At 44.3% G+C, this 17337-nt stretch overlaps 8 non-coding genes and 2 pseudogenes across 8 annotated transcripts; all 10 read right to left on the bottom strand.

Annotated features, from left to right (window-relative positions):
- Positions 1 to 849: 849 nt before the first annotated feature.
- LOC141192587 (U2 spliceosomal RNA) lies at positions 850 to 1029 on the bottom strand (annotated as a pseudogene).
- A 794-nt stretch (positions 1030 to 1823) lies between these two features.
- Positions 1824 to 1915, bottom strand: LOC141192628 (U2 spliceosomal RNA; annotated as a pseudogene).
- A 1115-nt stretch (positions 1916 to 3030) lies between these two features.
- LOC141192970 (U2 spliceosomal RNA) lies at positions 3031 to 3221 on the bottom strand. Its single transcript, XR_012266271.1, has one exon. It is a non-coding gene; the product is annotated as a U2 spliceosomal RNA (small nuclear RNA).
- Positions 3222 to 4337: 1116 nt separating this feature from the next.
- LOC141193060 (U2 spliceosomal RNA) lies at positions 4338 to 4528 on the bottom strand. The gene has a single exon (XR_012266358.1). It is a non-coding gene; the product is annotated as a U2 spliceosomal RNA (small nuclear RNA).
- Positions 4529 to 5643: 1115 nt separating this feature from the next.
- LOC141192971 (U2 spliceosomal RNA) lies at positions 5644 to 5834 on the bottom strand. The gene has a single exon (XR_012266272.1). It is a non-coding gene; the product is annotated as a U2 spliceosomal RNA (small nuclear RNA).
- Positions 5835 to 6949: 1115 nt separating this feature from the next.
- LOC141192566 (U2 spliceosomal RNA) lies at positions 6950 to 7145 on the bottom strand. Its single transcript, XR_012265937.1, has one exon. It is a non-coding gene; the product is annotated as a U2 spliceosomal RNA (small nuclear RNA).
- A 6070-nt stretch (positions 7146 to 13215) lies between these two features.
- On the bottom strand, positions 13216 to 13406 carry LOC141192972 (U2 spliceosomal RNA). Its single transcript, XR_012266273.1, has one exon. It is a non-coding gene; the product is annotated as a U2 spliceosomal RNA (small nuclear RNA).
- Positions 13407 to 14521: 1115 nt separating this feature from the next.
- On the bottom strand, positions 14522 to 14712 carry LOC141192973 (U2 spliceosomal RNA). The gene has a single exon (XR_012266274.1). It is a non-coding gene; the product is annotated as a U2 spliceosomal RNA (small nuclear RNA).
- A 1115-nt stretch (positions 14713 to 15827) lies between these two features.
- LOC141192974 (U2 spliceosomal RNA) lies at positions 15828 to 16018 on the bottom strand. The gene has a single exon (XR_012266275.1). It is a non-coding gene; the product is annotated as a U2 spliceosomal RNA (small nuclear RNA).
- Positions 16019 to 17133: 1115 nt separating this feature from the next.
- On the bottom strand, positions 17134 to 17323 carry LOC141192542 (U2 spliceosomal RNA). The gene has a single exon (XR_012265916.1). It is a non-coding gene; the product is annotated as a U2 spliceosomal RNA (small nuclear RNA).
- Positions 17324 to 17337: the final 14 nt, after the last annotated feature.

Consider the following 17337-nt stretch of genomic DNA (forward strand, 5'->3'; position numbering starts at 1 on the left):
GGGGTGGAACGAGCAGCTGTCTACCCTTAGCAGGAGGGCTCCTGATTACATACCTCTCCTGCTGCTGCTGCTGCTGGCTGTCCAGCAGCAGACTGAAGGTGGCTGCTGCTGTGCACAGGTATATAAAGGCTCAGAGCCTATTATGACACGCGCAGCCAGCGTTCCATTGCCACATTCCATCTACTGCAGGCAGGATACCTGGCTGGCTGAATGTCGCTGAGAAGCTCACAGAGACCGCCATAAGCAACAGTTTAACAGAATGCCACAGACTAATCAACCAAACTTTTTGGGTTGGGTTCTCTTTTATAGTCTGCAGGCATTAAATGAAAGAAGTCAGTGTTCCAGCAGAAGGAGACAACGTTTCAGAAAAGGCATTGTAGCAAACCAAAAAAGAAATTTTAAGCGCAGCAGAGTAACCAGCGCACATACCTGTTAGCTCAGGTGAGTTTAAAAGGCTGCTGTTGATAACAAGGGCATTTGCTAAATAGATGGTGTGTGTGCAACAATATACTGAAAGGTCAATTATATTGTGCAGCTTATCTCACCACCTGTAGTTATTTAGGTGAAAGCTCCAAAATGCTTGCCTAATATGTCTGTTTATCCAAAAGGAAGTAAAAAGGGAGAGCTAGAAAGATAGCATTGCATCACATTACATGGCAATGCAATGCACAGTTGCTGAAGTTGAACCAAAATGAGCTTGTAATCTGGCTTCTGCAACTTTGAACATGAAAAATCCAATGAGGAGAAGAAAAGCAAAGCCAAAGAGTCCATCCCCAAATCCGACAAACAAGCAAAATGAACAAAAAACATTGAATTCAATTCTTTCTGATTTTAGAAACTGCATTAAAGAAGGGGTGCACCGGTCCTGGAGATACTGCAATACCAGGTCAATGCGTGGAGTGGACAGAGCAAGCTCTTTTTCCATCTCCCTGTTCTAAAAATCCATTTAATATATGGTCCCCAGATAGGGGACGTATCAGATATTATACTGATAAGAACAGATTTTTTTTTTTTTTTTGAAAGCCCGAATTCGTGTACAAAACCCGAGTGCGCTTAAAAAAGTGACAAGTGCCACAAAAAAAGTGCACTAGGATGCTGGTCTTCTTGAAACCCTCTCCAAAAGGAGAAGGGTCCCCCAAACCATTCCCCGTCCCTCCGAGCCAAAAGGCCACAGCGAGGAACAGGGACAAAAAGCCACCTCCAGCCGAAGCCAGAGGCGATCCAATCTTACCCCCAGCACCTGCCCGAGTTCTCACCCGAGCAAGGCACTGGGAGCCAAAGACTGTGCTCCCCTCCCGGAAGAGGGGAGCCAACAACGCTCTCCTCCCGAAAGAGGAGAGCCAGGGGGGTTCAGGGGGGAGCGGAACCTGATGGCCACACACTCCCCCCCTAGACCTGCCAAGAGAGGAACCCGTAAGGGAACCGCATCCCGACAAAATCCTAGTAGGACGTGACACACGTGAATAAGTGGACACACAGTGACAAAGAAATTAAATAAATAGTGAAGGTTTCACAGTATAATACTGCCCGGACCTTCGACCGGGAATTGAAAAATTCCCCATCCTAAGGCCAGAAGGCCCGGAATAAGGGTGTGTGCGAAGAAAGAAAATTTGAAGTGCTTGTGCAAATGTGCCATAAACTCAAGTGGGGTTCCCAATCCCAGTGAGTTAAGGCACCCCAGGGTCACCACTCCTGGGGCACTTCACACTTCGGGCTTTCGATCTTCCCCGGCCCAATGGCGTCGATCCTGGGGGGCCATGCTTTCCACCAGATGACTATATTAGCCACCTGGCGTACTAACAAGCGCCTAAACCCCAGTGTGCATAATGTATCAATCTACTAGGGCGGCCAACATCCAAAACCACCTTTTCGAAAGATACTACACTTGATCTTAGCCAAAAGGCCGAGAAGCGATAACCAGAATTGGTTTCAAACTACGGAGCCACCCAAGGATCCTGAAAAGTCCATTTGTGGAGATGAGCTCCTGGACTCCCGTTAAGAAGACATGTTGTCAACCTCTAGATCCCTTACATGCCTGCACTTTTCGGCTTGCTGCTGCTGCAATCCACGCGTTTTAGATCTGCATAACTCCACCTCTTTAAACACAGCACCTTCACCCCCTGCTGTTCCCACCCGCCTCAACACCGTTGGAAGGGAGGAGAACCAATTAAGGCAGGGGGTGGGGTGGAACGAGCAGCTGTCTACCCTTAGCAGGAGGGCTCCTGATTACATACCTCTCCTGCTGCTGCTGCTGCTGGCTGTCCAGCAGCAGACTGAAGGTGGCTGCTGCTGTGCACAGGTATATAAAGGCTCAGAGCCTATTATGACACGCGCAGCCAGCGTTCCATTGCCACATTCCATCTACTGCAGGCAGGATACCTGGCTGGCTGAATGTCGCTGAGAAGCTCACAGAGACCGCCATAAGCAACAGTTTAACAGAATGCCACAGACTAATCAACCAAACTTTTTGGGTTGGGTTCTCTTTTATAGTCTGCAGGCATTAAATGAAAGAAGTCAGTGTTCCAGCAGAAGGAGACAACGTTTCAGAAAAGGCATTGTAGCAAACCAAAAAAGAAATTTTAAGCGCAGCAGAGTAACCAGCGCACATACCTGTTAGCTCAGGTGAGTTTAAAAGGCTGCTGTTGATAACAAGGGCATTTGCTAAATAGATGGTGTGTGTGCAACAATATACTGAAAGGTCAATTATATTGTGCAGCTTATCTCACCACCTGTAGTTATGTAGGTGAAAGCTCCAAAATGCTTGCCTAATATGTCTGTTTATCCAAAAGGAAGTAAAAAGGGAGAGCTAGAAAGATAGCATTGCATCACATTACATGGCAATGCAATGCACAGTTGCTGAAGTTGAACCAAAATGAGCTTGTAATCTGGCTTCTGCAACTTTGAATATGAAAAATCCAATGAGGAGAAGAAAAGCAAAGCCAAAGAGTCCATCCCCAAATCCGACAAACAAGCAAAATGAACAAAAAACTTTGAATTCAATTCTTTCTGATTTTAGAAACTGCATTAAAGAAGGGGTGCACCGGTCCTGGAGATACTGCAATACCAGGTCAATGCGTGGAGTGGACAGAGCAAGCTCTTTTTCCATCTCCCTGTTCTAAAAATCCATTTAATATATGGTCCCCAGATAGGGGACGTATCAGATATTAAACTGATAAGAACAGATACTACACTTGATCTTAGCCAAAAGGCCGAGAAGCGATAACCAGAATTGGTTTCAAACTACGGAGCCACCCAAGGATCCTGAAAAGTCCATTTGTGGAGATGAGCTCCTGGACTCCCGTTAAGAAGACATGTTGTCAACCTCTAGATCCCTTACATGCCTGCACTTTTCGGCTTGCTGCTGCTGCAATCCACGCGTTTTAGATCTGCATAACTCCACCTCTTTAAACACAGCACCTTCACCCCCTGCTGTTCCCACCCGCCTCAACACCGTTGGAAGGGAGGAGAACCAATTAAGGCGGGGGGTGGGGTCGAACGAGCAGCTGTCTACCCTTAGCAGGAGGGCTCCTGATTACATACCTCTCCTGCTGCTGCTGCTGCTGGCTGTCCAGCAGCAGACTGAAGGTGGCTGCTGCTGTGCACAGGTATATAAAGGCTCAGAGCCTATTATGACACGCGCAGCCAGCGTTCCATTGCCACATTCCATCTACTCGCAGGCAGGATACCTGGCTGGCTGAATGTCGCTGAGAAGCTCACAGAGACCGCCATAAGCAACAGTTTAACAGAATGCCACAGACTAATCAACCAAACTTTTTGGGTTGGGTTCTCTTTTATAGTCTGCAGGCATTAAATGAAAGAAGTCAGTGTTCCAGCAGAAGGAGACAACGTTTCAGAAAAGGCATTGTAGCAAACCAAAAAAGAAATTTTAAGCGCAGCAGAGTAACCAGCGCACATACCTGTTAGCTCAGGTGAGTTTAAAAGGCTGCTGTTGATAACAAGGGCATTTGCTAAATAGATGGTGTGTGTGCAACAATATACTGAAAGGTCAATTATATTGTGCAGCTTATCTCACCACCTGTAGTTATTTAGGTGAAAGCTCCAAAATGCTTGCCTAATATGTCTGTTTATCCAAAAGGAAGTAAAAAGGGAGAGCTAGAAAGATAGCATTGCATCACATTACATGGCAATGCAATGCACAGTTGCTGAAGTTGAACCAAAATGAGCTTGTAATCTGGCTTCTGCAACTTTGAACATGAAAAATCCAATGAGGAGAAGAAAAGCAAAGCCAAAGAGTCCATCCCCAAATCCGACAAACAAGCAAAATGAACAAAAAACATTGAATTCAATTCTTTCTGATTTTAGAAACTGCATTAAAGAAGGGGTGCACCGGTCCTGGAGATACTGCAATGCCAGGTCAATGCGTGGAGTGGACAGAGCAAGCTCTTTTTCCATCTCCCTGTTCTAAAAATCCATTTAATATATGGTCCCCAGATAGGGGACGTATCAGATATTAAACTGATAAGAACAGATACTACACTTGATCTTAGCCAAAAGGCCGAGAAGCGATAACCAGAATTGGTTTCAAACTACGGAGCCACCCAAGGATCCTGAAAAGTCCATTTGTGGAGATGAGCTCCTGGACTCCCGTTAAGAAGACATGTTGTCAACCTCTAGATCCCTTACATGCCTGCACTTTTCGGCTTGCTGCTGCTGCAATCCACGCGTTTTAGATCTGCATAACTCCACCTCTTTAAACACAGCACCTTCACCCCCTGCTGTTCCCACCCGCCTCAACACCGTTGGAAGGGAGGAGAACCAATTAAGGCGGGGGGTGGGGTGGAACGAGCAGCTGTCTACCCTTAGCAGGAGGGCTCCTGATTACATACCTCTCCTGCTGCTGCTGCTGCTGGCTGTCCAGCAGCAGACTGAAGGTGGCTGCTGCTGTGCACAGGTATATAAAGGCTCAGAGCCTATTATGACACGCGCAGCCAGCGTTCCATTGCCACATTCCATCTACTGCAGGCAGGATACCTGGCTGGCTGAATGTCGCTGAGAAGCTCACAGAGACCGCCATAAGCAACAGTTTAACAGAATGCCACAGACTAATCAACCAAACTTTTTGGGTTGGGTTCTCTTTTATAGTCTGCAGGCATTAAATGAAAGAAGTCAGTGTTCCAGCAGAAGGAGACAACGTTTCAGAAAAGGCATTGTAGCAAACCAAAAAAGACATTTTAAGCGCAGCAGAGTAACCAGCGCACATACCTGTTAGCTCAGGTGAGTTTAAAAGGCTGCTGTTGATAACAAGGGCATTTGCTAAATAGATGGTGTGTGTGCAACAATATACTGAAAGGTCAATTATATTGTGCAGCTTTTCTCACCACCTGTAGTTATTTAGGTGAAAGCTCCAAAATGCTTGCCTAATATGTCTGTTTATCCAAAAGGAAGTAAAAAGGGAGAGCTAGAAAGATAGCATTGCATCACATTACATGGCAATGCAATGCACAGTTGCTGAAGTTGAACCAAAATGAGCTTGTAATCTGGCTTCTGCAACTTTGAACATGAAAAATCCAATGAGGAGAAGAAAAGCAAAGCCAAAGAGTCCATCCCCAAATCCGACAAACAAGCAAAATGAACAAAAAACATTGAATTCAATTCTTTCTGATTTTAGAAACTGCATTAAAGAAGGGGTGCACCGGTCCTGGAGATACTGCAATACCAGGTCAATGCGTGGAGTGGACAGAGCAAGCTCTTTTTCCATCTCCCTGTTCTAAAAATCCATTTAATATATGGTCCCCAGATAGGGGACGTATCAGATATTAAACTGATAAGAACAGATACTACACTTGATCTTAGCCAAAAGGCCGAGAAGCGATAACCAGAATTGGTTTCAAACTACGGAGCCACCCAAGGATCCTGAAAAGTCCATTTGTGGAGATGAGCTCCTGGACTCCCGTTAAGAAGACATGTTGTCAACCTCTAGATCCCTTACATGCCTGCACTTTTCGGCTTGCTGCTGCTGCAATCCACGCGTTTTAGATCTGCATAACTCCACCTCTTTAAACACAGCACCTTCACCCCCTGCTGTTCCCACCCGCCTCAACACCGTTGGAAGGGAGGAGAACCAATTAAGGCGGGGGGTGGGGTGGAATGAGCAGCTGTCTACCCTTAGCAGGAGGGCTCCTGATTACATACCTCTCCTGCTGCTGCTGCTGCTGGCTGTCCAGCAGCAGACTGAAGGTGGCTGCTGCTGTGCACAGGTATATAAAGGCTCAGAGCCTATTATGACACGCGCAGCCAGCGTTCCATTGCCACATTCCATCTACTGCAGGCAGGATACCTGGCTGGCTGAATGTCGCTGAGAAGCTCACAGAGACCACCATAAGCAACAGTTTAACAGAATGCCACAGACTAATCAACCAAACTTTTTGGGTTGGGTTCTCTTTTATAGTCTGCAGGCATTAAATGAAAGAAGTCAGTGTTCCAGCAGAAGGAGACAACGTTTCAGAAAAGGCATTGTAGCAAACCAAAAAAGACATTTTAAGCGCAGCAGAGTAACCAGCGCACATACCTGTTAGCTCAGGTGAGTTTAAAAGGCTGCTGTTGATAACAAGGGCATTTGCTAAATAGATGGTGTGTGTGCAACAATATACTGAAAGGTCAATTATATTGTGCAGCTTATCTCACCACCTGTAGTTATTTAGGTGAAAGCTCCAAAATGCTTGCCTAATATGTCTGTTTATCCAAAAGGAAGTAAAAAGGGAGAGCTAGAAAGATAGCATTGCATCACATTACATGGCAATGCAATGCACAGTTGCTGAAGTTGAACCAAAATGAGCTTGTAATCTGGCTTCTGCAACTTTGAACATGAAAAATCCAATGAGGAGAAGAAAAGCAAAGCCAAAGAGTCCATCCCCAAATCCGACAAACAAGCAAAATGAACAAAAAACATTGAATTCAATTCTTTCTGATTTTAGAAACTGCATTAAAGAAGGGGTGCACCGGTCCTGGAGATACTGCAATACCAGGTCAATGCGTGGAGTGGACAGAGCAAGCTCTTTTTCCATCTCCCTGTTCTAAAAATCCATTTAATATATGGTCCCCAGATAGGGGACGTATCAGATATTAAACTGATAAGAACAGATTTTTTTTTTTTTTTCCTCAGATTAAGACCCACATTAATTTATGCATCATAGCGCATATTCACATAACGGGTTCTCAAATCATCATTCGGAAAAACAAAAACAAAATCCCAAAAAACACAACCCTGCAATTAACTGTTACTTACTGTAAGAAGTCCAATGTGAAAAGTTCCAGAGTGCTTCTGCTGCTGTCTCACCATACTTCTTTTTATCCAATAAATAGGCATAAAACAGTCTAGCAAGAAAAATCTTTCTGCATTCCATGGGGGAAAAAACAATCTTTTTAAAAATCACCAAATTCCGAACGTCCCATAAAACCTCTTTATATATGACAAAAATAATCCAGCTTGCCCGCTTCCTTTGCGAGTACTTAAAATCTTGACCTATTAAAATCCTTTCAAAATCGAAACAATGAAAACCAACTAAAGCAACAAACATACGTGACAACAAGGTAAAAACTTTTTTAGCAAAAAAACAGTCCCAAAAAATATGCTGTATTGTTTCCACCTTATTGCAACCTTCCCTAGGACATAGTTCTTGAACCTTTATCCCCCGGTCATTCAAAAAAGCCCTTGTTGGCAAGCATCCATGCAACGCCATCCAGGTTACATCCTTCTGTCTGTTGCTGATTCCACGCATGAAAAAAAGCTTCCACACCTGTCCAGACTGTGCATTATTACAAAACGGCACATCACATAACATCTCCTTCTTCTTAATACCTGAGACAATCAGTTTTTTGTCCGGTCTAACCATGGAGCTTATCCCATTTTGATCATAGAAGGACCTAAGCACCACATAAAAAAATGGTATCACAAACGAAACTGGTTTTCTTAAATCCTTCTCACACCAGCTCCATTTCTGGAAAAGCCGTCCTGCTAAATATTTGCACATGTCCGCAGTCCTGTTATTGCACTGGGATAATTTATAAATGTTCAAAAAATAATGCATTCTTAAAAATAAGTCAATGTTAGGAAAATCACAACCCCCATTTTCCACAGAACACATAACCATTCCTCTTCTTAGTTTCTCCATTTTGGATCCCCAAAAAAACACAAACAGTTTCCTTGTCACTCTCTTTGTCCAAAGCACAGCAGGTGGGAAAATCAAAGCAGTGTACAGCAGAAGCGGGAGAATCACAGACTTGATTACCAGCACTTTCCCTCTCAGCGACAGGTTCCTTAGTTTCCAAAAGTTCAACTTCTGATCCATTTTGTCTTCTAGAATCTTCAGGCTGCTTTTCCCTTTCAGTTCCTTCTCAAAGATGACACCAAGAACCTCAATTTCCTCCCTACTCTCCACTCCTGCCACGTTAACCTCAACCTGCCTCCCAAAGTTACAAAGCTGGCACTTTCCCCAATTCACCGCCATACCAGCCACACAACAAAAAATCCTTACGTGCAAATTCACTCTATTGAGATCCGCCTGTGAACCACAAGTAAAAACAATATCATCCATATAACTTAAAGACTTGACTGGACCCCCGGATCCCCCAGGAATAAAAACACCAGCCACACACTTGTCAACTTGCACACTTTTTAAAAGGGCCTCCACCACACAGATAAAAAGAATTGGTGACAGGGGACAACCCTGCCTAACTCCCGATAAAATATTAAAACTGGAACTCACATGCCCATTAACTAAAATCTGGCTACTGACCCCACAATAAAAACTCTTAATGACCATCAATAATTTATCCGGAACACCAAGGTGACTTAAAGCAGAGAACAAAAATCTATGTGATATTTTATCAAAGGCTTTCTCCAGGTCCACCGACTGTAACAAAAGAGCATTCTTATTCAAATTAGCCTGATAAATTAAGTCTTTTAGAAGCAGCAAATTATCTGAAATTTTCCTACCAGGCACTGCACATGCCTGATACTCCCCCACCATATCACCTATCACATCTGCCAGTCTACCAGCCACAATTTTAGAAATAATTTTGTAATCACTGTTTAACAATGTTATGGGCCTCCAATTTTTAATATCCCTCATGTCCCCTTTCTTATGAATCAGCGTAACAATCCCCCTACGCATAGAAACCGATAAAATCCCATGAGTAAAACCATATTGCACCACCCGTGAAAACTCCACACCTATAATATCCCAAAATCTAACATAAAATTCAGCAGGAAGACCATCACAGCCTGGCGTCTTGCCTTTCGCCAAGCCATCCACTGCCCGTCTAATTTCATCTTTCCCAACCTCCTCACTTAAAAACCCAATTTTCTCCTCAGGAATATTATTAGTTAATACTTTGCAATAATCATTAATTTCCGCATCACTGGCTCTACTATCGTTAGAGAAGAGTGTTTCATAAAAGGAAAGAATACTGCCAATCATCTCATCCCCAGATACCTCCCCTGCAGGAGAAAAAACAGACTTAAAAACCCCTTTAGGTTTAAAACATTTTTTAAAAAAGTATCTCGAACATTGCTCATTTTCCTCCATGTGCTTTATTTTTGCCTTAAACATAATAGTCTTCCCTTTTTCAATAAGTATCTTCTTCAGTTCGTCCTTCAAATCTGCAATCTCTTTATCCACCTCCATCCCCGCTCTCTTAAACTTATGGAGTACTTCCAATTTTGAAATAACAGCAGCATCATGATCCCTTTTGGCTTTCGCTCTCCTAAAACACACCCCTTTAAAATAACATGCAAATTTCTCCTTAGCCCAGTCCCACCACTCTAGCAAATCTTTAAAAAGGTGCTGTTCAGACACACAAGACAAAAACACTTTATTAAAACCAACCTTAACACTCTCCTCTTCCAGCAGGCTTACGTTCAGCTTCCAGAGTCCCTTTCCAAAAGCCAGGGACTCAGCTATACACAGATCTACCACTATCATCTTGTGGTCAGAAAAAGTCGTCATCACGTGGTTGCACTTGGCCACCTTAATCCCTTCAGACATAAAAACATAGTCAATTCGGGAAACACTACGTCCACTATCTGATATGTATGTGAACTTATCACTTGGCCCAACCATCAGACCAGCATCCGTGTAGCGTAAATCCTGCACAATCTGATTTAAAATATTAGACGTAACATCAGTCCTACCTTCCGTAGAGCTCTTACGATCTTTTGCGGATCTGACACAATTAAAATCTCCAGCCACTATAGTGAAGTCTCTGCCTGGTAAAAACAACTTTAGAGACTCCAAAAACCCAACTCTTGCTTGTTTATCAGCAGGGGCATAAACATTAAAAACCCGTACCCGCTGACCTAAAAAATCCACTAATAAAAACAAACATCTCCCAGGTATGATTACTTTAAACTCTAAAACCTTTAGACTGGAATTACACAGTAAAATGCCCACCCCTTCATTCCTGTTTTCTGAGCATGGGGACCAAAAAGATTGCCCCTTATTCCACTCACTCTCATGCGGGGCAGATTTAATTACACATTCCTGCAGACAGACAATATCTGCATTCACACTCTCAATGTACTCCAGTATCCCTGCTCTCCTACAAGCAGAACCAATCCCTCGTACATTCAGAGAAGCAACACACAACGCCATCATAACAACAGGAAAAAATCTCCACCATACCCGATCCATCATGAACCAGGAGAAAACCCACTCCTGCCACCCACTTTTCTACGTATATCAGGCGACTCAGAACTCGAGTCCCTGTTAGAATAACCTGGTCTTAGGGAGACTGGATCTTCCTGCCCCCCAGACCAACACCCCTCCACCTTACTTCTTTTAATCACGGAGGCATAACTCTCCTCCTTGCCATCATCTTCCTCCTCATTTTCACTCCAATCACTGTTAACCCTATCACGCTGCTGAGGGGTTATAGTTCCATCCGAATCAGAATCCTCCTCCTCCAAAACCTCCATTTCCTCACCCCCATCTCTTCCCAAAACAGGATTCACTGACTCCGCCATATTAGACAAATCCATCCCATCACCCGGGCCATGCACATCAGCTACTTTGTTTATTACTTCCAGCCCCTCCCTCAAACCAACTTTCTTCTGGCTCCGCCCCTTTTCCTCCATCTTGGGCACCGCATGGTCTCTTCCCCTACCACCATCTTGTTTTTGGCTTTCCCCCTCTGAGTCTGAGCCTTCGCCCTACTCCCCACTTTCCTGCCGAGTCTTCTTCTGCCTCTCTTCAGCGTCCACCTGTGACCTAGGAATCTGAGCCCACAATCTACATTTCCTTGCAAGGTGATCTGCATGTCCACACAAATCACACACCTTATTCATTGGGCAACCACTTGCAACATGCCCAGATTTCCCACAACCTCTACAAACATCACCTTGCACTGGACAATCCTTCTGAACATGTCCAAACTCATGACACTTCCTACAATATTCCATCTGTCCATTATAAAAACAAAATCCCCTTTCTCCTCCGATAGAAAACTGTGCAGGAATGCTCTTGGCACCCCCAATAGCTCTATCATCCGGTCTCAGTTTTACAACATATCTCCTCTTGCCATTTAGATAATTGTATTTGTTCTTCATTCTTCCCAAAAATTTAACCTCACTACAATACCGAGCTAAAAAATTGGAAACAGTCTCATCCGGAACTTTAGGGTTATACATGTGCACAACCACATACTTATATGTCTGCTGGAACAGAGGTTCCAGTGCAATAAACTCTAGGCATTTCAATTCCTTTTCTTCCTTCATTCGTACCAACTCCATGTAGACTCTCTGGCAAATACTCAAAGAAACAAAAGTGATATCATAAATTCCTTGTTTCTGAAAATCCTGCAGTGCCAATACATCCGTTACCTTCAAGCCATTAATGTTCTTCAAGACATCAACGCAAACTTGGTCCAAACCGATTTCTCCTTCATGACCTGCAGCCACCTTCAGACGGACCGAGTCCTCTAATCCACGTGTTTTCTCCACCATTTTTACAGCAGATAAACACAATCGCCGCTCAATCGCACACTAGGGCCCCACAAGGGGGAACCCCAGTCACAACTGCCCTCCAAACAACACCAGCAGCAGAAAACCACCACTGATCTTGCCAAAAGGCCGAGAAGCGATAACCAGAATTGGTTTCAAACTACGGAGCCACCCAAGGATCCTGAAAAGTCCATTTGTGGAGATGAGCTCCTGGACTCCCGTTAAGAAGACATGTTGTCAACCTCTAGATCCCTTACATGCCTGCACTTTTCGGCTTGCTGCTGCTGCAATCCACGCGTTTTAGATCTGCATAACTCCACCTCTTTAAACACAGCACCTTCACCCCCTGCTGTTCCCACCCGCCTCAACACCGTTGGAAGGAAGGAGAACCAATTAAGGCGGGGGGTGGGGTGGAACGAGCAGCTGTCTACCCTTAGCAGGAGGGCTCCTGATTACATACCTCTCCTGCTGCTGCTGCTGCTGGCTGTCCAGCAGCAGACTGAAGGTGGCTGCTGCTGTGCACAGGTATATAAAGGCTCAGAGCCTATTATGACACGCGCAGCCAGCGTTCCATTGCCACATTCCATCTACTGCAGGCAGGATACCTGGCTGGCTGAATGTCGCTGAGAAGCTCACAGAGACCGCCATAAGCAACAGTTTAACAGAATGCCACAGACTAATCAACCAAACTTTTTGGGTTGGGTTCTCTTTTATAGTCTGCAGGCATTAAATGAAAGAAGTCAGTGTTCCAGCAGAAGGAGACAACGTTTCAGAAAAGGCATTGTAGCAAACCAAAAAAGAAATTTTAAGCGCAGCAGAGTAACCAGCGCACATACCTGTTAGCTCAGGTGAGTTTAAAAGGCTGCTGTTGATAACAAGGGCATTTGCTAAATAGATGGTGTGTGTGCAACAATATACTGAAAGGTCAATTATATTGTGCAGCTTATCTCACCACCTGTAGTTATTTAGGTGAAAGCTCCAAAATGCTTGCCTAATATGTCTGTTTATCCAAAAGGAAGTAAAAAGGGAGAGCTAGAAAGATAGCATTGCATCACATTACATGGCAATGCAATGCACAGTTGCTGAAGTTGAACCAAAATGAGCTTGTAATCTGGCTTCTGCAACTTTGAACATGAAAAATCCAATGAGGAGAAGAAAAGCAAAGCCAAAGAGTCCATCCCCAAATCCGACAAACAAGCAAAATGAACAAAAAACATTGAATTCAATTCTTTCTGATTTTAGAAACTGCATTAAAGAAGGGGTGCACCGGTCCTGGAGATACTGCAATACCAGGTCAATGCGTGGAGTGGACAGAGCAAGCTCTTTTTCCATCTCCCTGTTCTAAAAATCCATTTAATATATGGTCCCCAGATAGGGGACGTATCAGATATTAAACTGATAAGAACAGATACTACACTTGATCTTAGCCAAAAGGCCGAGAAGCGATAACCAGAATTGGTTTCAAACTACGGAGCCACCCAAGGATCCTGAAAAGTCCATTTGTGGAGATGAGCTCCTGGACTCCCGTTAAGAAGACATGTTGTCAACCTCTAGATCCCTTACATGCCTGCACTTTTCGGCTTGCTGCTGCTGCAATCCACGCGTTTTAGATCTGCATAACTCCACGTCTTTAAACACAGCACCTTCACCCCCTGCTGTTCCCACCCGCCTCAACACCGTTGGAAGGGAGGAGAACCAATTAAGGCGGGGGGTGGGGTGGAACGAGCAGCTGTCTACCCTTAGCAGAAGGGCTCCTGATTACATACCTCTCCTGCTGCTGCTGCTGCTGGCTGTCCAGCAGCAGACTGAAGGTGGCTGCTGCTGTGCACAGGTATATAAAGGCTCAGAGCCTATTATGACACGCGCAGCCAGCGTTCCATTGCCACATTCCATCTACTGCAGGCAGGATACCTGGCTGGCTGAATGTCGCTGAGAAGCTCACAGAGACCGCCATAAGCAACAGTTTAACAGAATGCCACAGACTAATCAACCAAACTTTTTGGGTTGGGTTCTCTTTTATAGTCTGCAGGCATTAAATGAAAGAAGTCAGTGTTCCAGCAGAAGGAGACAACGTTTCAGAAAAGGCATTGTAGCAAACCAAAAAAGAAATTTTAAGCGCAGCAGAGTAACCAGCGCACATACCTGTTAGCTCAGGTGAGTTTAAAAGGCTGCTGTTGATAACAAGGGCATTTGCTAAATAGATGGTGTGTGTGCAACAATATACTGAAAGGTCAATTATATTGTGCAGCTTATCTCACCACCTGTAGTTATTTAGGTGAAAGCTCCAAAATGCTTGCCTAATATGTCTGTTTATCCAAAAGGAAGTAAAAAGGGAGAGCTAGAAAGATAGCATTGCATCACATTACATGGCAATGCAATGCACAGTTGCTGAAGTTGAACCAAAATGAGCTTGTAATCTGGCTTCTGCAACTTTGAACATGAAAAATCCAATGAGGAGAAGAAAAGCAAAGCCAAAGAGTCCATCCCCAAATCCGACAAACAAGCAAAATGAACAAAAAACATTGAATTCAATTCTTTCTGATTTTAGAAACTGCATTAAAGAAGGGGTGCACCGGTCCTGGAGATACTGCAATACCAGGTCAATGCGTGGAGTGGACAGAGCAAGCTCTTTTTCCATCTCCCTGTTCTAAAAATCCATTTAATATATGGTCCCCAGATAGGGGACGTATCAGATATTAAACTGATAAGAACAGATACTACACTTGATCTTAGCCAAAAGGCCGAGAAGCGATAACCAGAATTGGTTTCAAACTACGGAGCCACCCAAGGATCCTGAAAAGTCCATTTGTGGAGATGAGCTCCTGGACTCCCGTTAAGAAGACATGTTGTCAACCTCTAGATCCCTTACATGCCTGCACTTTTCGGCTTGCTGCTGCTGCAATCCACGCGTTTTAGATCTGCATAACTCCACGTCTTTAAACACAGCACCTTCACCCCCTGCTGTTCCCACCCGCCTCAACACCGTTGGAAGGGAGGAGAACCAATTAAGGCGGGGGGTGGGGTGGAACGAGCAGCTGTCTACCCTTAGCAGAAGGGCTCCTGATTACATACCTCTCCTGCTGCTGCTGCTGCTGGCTGTCCAGCAGCAGACTGAAGGTGGCTGCTGCTGTGCACAGGTATATAAAGGCTCAGAGCCTATTATGACACGCGCAGCCAGCGTTCCATTGCCACATTCCATCTACTGCAGGCAGGATACCTGGCTGGCTGAATGTCGCTGAGAAGCTCACAGAGACCGCCATAAGCAACAGTTTAACAGAATGCCACAGACTAATCAACCAAACTTTTTGGGTTGGGTTCTCTTTTATAGTCTGCAGGCATTAAATGAAAGAAGTCAGTGTTCCAGCAGAAGGAGACAACGTTTCAGAAAAGGCATTGTAGCAAACCAAAAAAGAAATTTTAAGCGCAGCAGAGTAACCAGCGCACATACCTGTTAGCTCAGGTGAGTTTAAAAGGCTGCTGTTGATAACAAGGGCATTTGCTAAATAGATGGTGTGTGTGCAACAATATACTGAAAGGTCAATTATATTGTGCAGCTTATCTCACCACCTGTAGTTATTTAGGTGAAAGCTCCAAAATGCTTGCCTAATATGTCTGTTTATCCAAAAGGAAGTAAAAAGGGAGAGCTAGAAAGATAGCATTGCATCACATTACATGGCAATGCAATGCACAGTTGCTGAAGTTGAACCAAAATGAGCTTGTAATCTGGCTTCTGCAACTTTGAACATGAAAAATCCAATGAGGAGAAGAAAAGCAAAGCCAAAAAGTCCATCCCCAAATCCGACAAACAAGCAAAATGAACAAAAAACATTGAATTCAATTCTTTCTGATTTTAGAAACTGCATTAAAGAAGGGGTGCACCGGTCCTGGAGATACTGCAATACCAGGTCAATGCGTGGAGTGGACAGAGCAAGCTCTTTTTCCATCTCCCTGTTCTAAAAATCCATTTAATATATGGTCCCCAGATAGGGGACGTATCAGATATTAAACTGATAAGAACAGATACTACACTTGATCTTAGCCAAAAGGCCGAGAAGCGATAACCAGAATTGGTTTCAAACTACGGAGCCACCCAAGGATCCTGAAAAGTCCATTTGTGGAGATGAGCTCCTGGACTCCCGTTAAGAAGACATGTTGTCAACCTCTAGATCCCTTACATGCCTGCACTTTTCGGCTTGCTGCTGCTGCAATCCACGCGTTTTAGATCTGCATAACTCCACCTCTTTAAACACAGCACCTTCACCCCCTGCTGTTCCCACCCGCCTCAACACCGTTGGAAGGGAGGAGAACCAATTAAGGCGGGGGGTGGGGTGGAACGAGCAGCTGTCTACCCTTAGCAGGAGGGCTCCTGATTACATACCTCTCCTGCTGCTGCTGCTGCTGGCTGTCCAGCAGCAGACTGAAGGTGGCTGCTGCTGTGCACAGGTATATAAAGGCTCAGAGCCTATTATGACACGCGCAGCCAGCGTTCCATTGCCACATTCCATCTACTGCAGGCAGGATACCTGGCTGGCTGAATGTCGCTGAGAAGCTCACAGAGACCGCCATAAGCAACAGTTTAACAGAATGCCACAGACTAATCAACCAAACTTTTTGGGTTGGGTTCTCTTTTATAGTCTGCAGGCATTAAATGAAAGAAGTCAGTGTTCCAGCAGAAGGAGACAACGTTTCAGAAAAGGCATTGTAGCAAACCAAAAAAGAAATTTTAAGCGCAGCAGAGTAACCAGCGCACATACCTGTTAGCTCAGGTGAGTTTAAAAGGCTGCTGTTGATAACAAGGGCATTTGCTAAATAGATGGTGTGTGTGCAACAATATACTGAAAGGTCAATTATATTGTGCAGCTTATCTCACCACCTGTAGTTATTTAGGTGAAAGCTCCAAAATGCTTGCCTAATATGTCTGTTTATCCAAAAGGAAGTAAAAAGGGAGAGCTAGAAAGATAGCATTGCATCACATTACATGGCAATGCAATGCACAGTTGCTGAAGTTGAACCAAAATGAGCTTGTAATCTGGCTTCTGCAACTTTGAACATGAAAAATCCAATGAGGAGAAGAAAAGCAAAGCCAAAGAGTCCATCCCCAAATCCGACAAACAAGCAAAATGAACAAAAAACATTGAATTCAATTCTTTCTGATTTTAGAAACTGCATTAAAGAAGGGGTGCACCGGTCCTGGAGATACTGCAATACCAGGTCAATGCGTGGAGTGGACAGAGCAAGCTCTTTTTCCATCTCCCTGTTCTAAAAATCCATTTAATATATGGTCCCCAGATAGGGGACGTATCAGATATTAAACTGATAAGAACAGATCAGGTTTCAACATATTTTATTATGTGCGTAAAAGATGGTTTACAATCAAA

The sequence above is a fragment of the Phyllobates terribilis genome, unplaced genomic scaffold (genome assembly GCF_046119375.1).
Source record: "Phyllobates terribilis strain yellow unplaced genomic scaffold, ASM4611937v1 Scaffold_63__1_contigs__length_7903474, whole genome shotgun sequence".
NCBI lineage: Eukaryota > Metazoa > Chordata > Amphibia > Anura > Dendrobatidae > Phyllobates > Phyllobates terribilis.